The 5,000-nt window shown below is 53.5% G+C and overlaps 1 non-coding gene across 1 annotated transcript in view; it reads right to left on the bottom strand.

Annotated features, from left to right (window-relative positions):
- Window positions 1–1,592, bottom strand: part of LOC126327304 (small subunit ribosomal RNA) — a 1,893-nt gene extending 301 nt beyond the window's left edge. The window contains exon 1 of the ribosomal RNA XR_007561139.1: window positions 1–1,592. This exon is cut by the window's left edge and continues 301 nt beyond it. This is a non-coding gene — a ribosomal RNA (small subunit ribosomal RNA).
- Window positions 1,593–5,000: the final 3,408 nt, after the last annotated feature.

Below are 5,000 nucleotides of genomic sequence, written 5' to 3'. Positions count from 1 at the left end.
CGGCCTAGGAAGACACGCTGATTCCTTCAGTGTAGCGCGCGTGCGGCCCAGAACATCTAAGGGCATCACAGACCTGTTATTGCTTAATCTCGTGCGGCTAGAAGCCGCCTGTCCCTCTAAGAAGAAAAGTAATCGCTGACAGCACGAAGGATGTCACGCGACTAGTTAGCAGGCTAGAGTCTCGTTCGTTATCGGAATTAACCAGACAAATCGCTCCACCAACTAAGAACGGCCATGCACCACCACCCACCGAATCAAGAAAGAGCTATCAATCTGTCAATCCTTCCGGTGTCCGGGCCTGGTGAGGTTTCCCGTGTTGAGTCAAATTAAGCCGCAGGCTCCACTCCTGGTGGTGCCCTTCCGTCAATTCCTTTAAGTTTCAGCTTTGCAACCATACTTCCCCCGGAACCCAAAAGCTTTGGTTTCCCGGAGGCTGCCCGCCGAGTCATCGGAGGAACTGCGGCGGATCGCTGGCTGGCATCGTTTATGGTTAGAACTAGGGCGGTATCTGATCGCCTTCGAACCTCTAACTTTCGTTCTTGATTAATGAAAACATACTTGGCAAATGCTTTCGCTTCTGTTCGTCTTGCGACGATCCAAGAATTTCACCTCTAACGTCGCAATACGAATGCCCCCGCCTGTCCCTATTAATCATTACCTCGGGTTCCGAAAACCAACAAAATAGAACCGAGGTCCTATTCCATTATTCCATGCACACAGTATTCAGGCGGGCTTGCCTGCTTTAAGCACTCTAATTTGTTCAAAGTAAACGTGCCGGCCCACCGAGACACTCAACTAAGAGCACCCTGGTAGGATTTCAACGGGGTCCGCCTCGGGACGCGCAAGCACGCCTTCGGCTCGCCCCACCGGCAGGACGTCCCACGATACATGCCAGTTAAACACCGACGGGCGGTGAACCAACAGCGTGGGACACAAATCCAACTACGAGCTTTTTAACCGCAACAACTTTAATATACGCTATTGGAGCTGGAATTACCGCGGCTGCTGGCACCAGACTTGCCCTCCAATAGATACTCGTTAAAGGATTTAAAGTGTACTCATTCCGATTACGGGGCCTCGGATAAGTCCCGTATCGTTATTTTTCGTCACTACCTCCCCGTGCCGGGAGTGGGTAATTTGCGCGCCTGCTGCCTTCCTTGGATGTGGTAGCCGTTTCTCAGGCTCCCTCTCCGGAATCGAACCCTGATTCCCCGTTACCCGTTACAACCATGGTAGGCGCAGAACCTACCATCGACAGTTGATAAGGCAGACATTTGAAAGATGCGTCGCCGGTACGAGGACCGTGCGATCAGCCCAAAGTTATTCAGAGTCACCAAGGCAAACGGACCAGACGAGCCAATCCGATTGGTTTTGATCTAATAAAAGCGTCCCTTCCATCTCTGGTCGGGACTCTGTTTGCATGTATTAGCTCTAGAATTACCACAGTTATCCAAGTAACGTGGGTACGATCTAAGGAACCATAACTGATTTAATGAGCCATTCGCGGTTTCACCTTAATGCGGCTTGTACTGAGACATGCATGGCTTAATCTTTGAGACAAGCATATGACTACTGGCAGGATCAACCAGGGAGCTGCGTCAACGAGAGCTGAGCAGCCGGCCGCCCGGGAGTGTGTCCCGAGGGCCCGCGCGAACACGCAAGCGTCCGCTCAATTATTCTGCAAACAGGAGGAGGCTGAGCTCCCCTGCACGATACACCTCGAAACCCTCTCAGGTCCCGGCGGCGCGCAGCGCCGTCCTAAGTACTTGGTCGGGTTCGAGAGAGGCGCAATCGCCCGGAGATAGGCGAGTAGACGCTTTCAGTGCGAACACCCGTGCTCCCAACTGAGCTTGCCGCTGCCGACAGAGGCCCGGGAGCGTGCTGTCGTGGCATTGCCGGCGGGAAACAACACGCGCCACCTACGGTGACCGGCAGCTCCAACGCCAGCGCCACAGAAGGGCAAAGCCCCACTTGGGTGCAGAAGCGAACTCTCCCAGCACAGCGCACGCGCCAACACGTCCGCAGAGCTGCGATACAAACCACCTGCGAGAACCGCTGGGGGCGACCGAGCAGCAGACGGCGTCGCGACGCCGAGTGCCGGGCGGCGGCGCATCCTCAACGCACACAGTCCGCAATCGGACCAGCACACTGCAGATGTCCACCGCGCTTCGCACCGGGCTCGGCAGAACCCACTTTGGCCGCCTGGCGCCGCGCGCAGGGTGCGCCGGCGCATAGCTGGGACGCCAGCCGGGCCCGTCGGCCGGCGCTCCTGCCACTGGGCGCCCCCCACCAGCCGGCTGTAGTGCGTGCGCTCACGCAGCGCGCGGCCAGCACGCCGGGCGGCCCCCCCTCACCGGCCGGGGACTGTCCCGCCAAGCCACAGCCTCGTATCGCTTCATACCCACATGGCCAACTCAGGTTCGGGGGCATGGCGGGTACCGCCGAAACAACCGGTTCACAGATGTACCGATCGTCGCTATCACCGATGCACCTGCAGCGCGAACAACCGCTCAACAACTGATTTCCAGTTCATTTGCGGATCTTTGGCAGCAAACGTATACGTCAATCTACATTTGCGAAATCTACGATTCTGGCATGCCTGCATGTTATGTGTCACGACACGCTACATCAGCCCACATACACACTGCGGCATGTACACGAGAGAACACGTGGAAGATGGTCCGCGCACGTGTGCAATGTCCCTTGCGCGGTCGACTGTCAACCGGCCTCTGTAGCATGTCGCAGATGTGGAACGCGGTCCACCGTGCTATCATGTTGTGTGGGGCAATACGATTAAATAGGAAAACCCTCGTCGCTACATCAACAGACGGCTCACGCTGATTCCCGGCAGAGGGAGGAGGGGGGGGGGGGGGGGCCAACATGCAATACTTTCGTCCGTACCTACTTACCACATGTCTGTACGGCGTACAACAGTGCAATCTCGCTGTAATGGGGAGACGAGACAAGTAGCATCGTGCACAACATATGGCCCTTATGATTCGCCATTGTAGGGCGCAGCCGGTGTACGGTCAAGCATGTGCCACATTATGTCACTCAGTACGTAACGACGGATGATCAGTGTGGGTTACGCGTACATCAGCGGACAGTCCACACAGGCCGTACCACAACGTACACTGACTGCATCGACAACCGAATGCAACTGAACAGCTGCAAGGCTCATTTCACAAACAAACGCCTGACCGACCAGCTTGGAAGGGCAGGAGGGGAGGGCGATATTCGTTCTGTAGCGGTACACCCTTCCAGTGGTTAGCGGGACTGTGTAGAAAGTACGCAACACTCGAAAGACCTTTATGTGAGGGTACGCACCATGGCATCAAGAAATACACATGACACCAGAGGATCCAAGCAGTGAACTATGTTCAGAGGGTTGCTGTTAGGCAAAGCTACATTCCTGTGACGTTACATGTGACAGTTAAGGTGCAGTGTAAGTTAGGTTAAGGTGCAGTGTAAGTTAGGTTAAGGTGCAGTGTAAGTTAGGTTAAGGTGCAGTGTAAGTTAGGTTAAGGTGCAGTGTAAGTTAGGTTAAGGTGCAGTGTAACTTAGGTTAAGGTGCAGTGTAAGTTAGGTTAAGGTGCAGTGTAACTTAGGTTAAGGTGCAGTGTAACTTAGGTTAAGGTGCAGTGTAACTTAGGTTAAGGTGCAGTGTAACTTAGGTTAAGGTGCAGTGTAACTTAGGTTAAGGTGCAGTGTAACTTAGGTTAAGGTGCAGTGTAACTTAGGTTAAGGTGCAGTGTAAGTTAGGTTAAGGTGCAGTGTAAGTTAGGTTAAGGTGCAGTGTAACTTAGGTTAAGGTGCAGTGTAAGTTAGGTTAAGGTGCAGTGTAACTTAGGTTAAGGTGCAGTGTAACTTAGGTTAAGGTGCAGTGTAACTTAGGTTAAGGTGCAGTGTAACTTAGGTTAAGGTGCAGTGTAAGTTAGGTTAAGGTGCAGTGTAAGTTAGGTTAAGGTGCAGTGTAAGTTAGGTTAAGGTGCAGTGTAAGTTAGGTTAAGGTGCAGCGTAACTTAGGTTAAGGTGCAGCGTAACTTAGGTTAAGGTGCAGCGTAACTTAGGTTAAGGTGCAGCGTAACTTAGGTTAAGGTGCAGCGTAACTTAGGTTAAGGTGCAGCGTAACTTAGGTTAAGGTGCAGCGTAACTTAGGTTAAGGTGCAGCGTAACTTAGGTTAAGGTGCAGCGTGGGTTAGGTTAGGGGCCAACGTGGGTTAGGTTAGGGGCCAACGTGGGTTAGGTTAGGGGCCAACGTGGGTTAGGTTAGGGGCCAACGTGGGTTAGGTTAGGGGCCAACGTGGGTTAGGTTAGGGGCCAACGTGGGTTAGGTTAGGGGCCAACGTGGGTTAGGTTAGGGGCCAACGTGGGTTAGGTTAGGGGCCAACGTGGGTTAGGTTAGGGGCCAACGTGGGTTAGGTTAGGGGCCAACGTGGGTTAGGTTAAGGGCCAACGTGGGTTAGGTTAAGGGCCAACGTGGGTTAGGTTAAGGGCCAACGTGGGTTAGGTTAAGGGCCAACGTGGGTTAGGTTAAGGGCCAACGTGGGTTAGGTTAAGGGCCAACGTGGGTTAGGTTAAGGGCCAACGTGGGTTAGGTTAAGGGCCAACGTGGGTTAGGTTAAGGGCCAACGTGGGTTAGGTTAAGGGCCAACGTGGGTTAGGTTAAGGGCCAACGTGGGTTAGGTTAAGGGCCAACGTGGGTTAGGTTAAGGGCCAACGTGGGTTAGGTTGCCAGAGATGTGTCAAATCAGGATGTACGTTTGGCTGGTGTCAGGTGGTGGGTTGGTTCGATGCCTTTATAAGGGGTGTGGCCAAAGGGTATTTTATTACTTGTACCTTTTGTGTTGTGGCGTGGCGTTGCGTCCTGTGTTGATACTGGGTGGACCACTGTGGGTGTTGCTGGCTGATTTGAGCTGCGTTGTTTGCGGGTGATGTGAGACATTCTGTCTTATTAGTGGCCGTGACGTTCCTCTTGTCGTTGTTTGGATAGTGTCCTG

This window comes from Schistocerca gregaria, unplaced genomic scaffold (assembly GCF_023897955.1).
Source record: "Schistocerca gregaria isolate iqSchGreg1 unplaced genomic scaffold, iqSchGreg1.2 ptg001039l, whole genome shotgun sequence".
NCBI lineage: Eukaryota > Metazoa > Arthropoda > Insecta > Orthoptera > Acrididae > Schistocerca > Schistocerca gregaria.
Note: the sequence above shows the minus strand (reverse complement) of the source record. Positions and strands in the feature narration are given on the sequence as shown.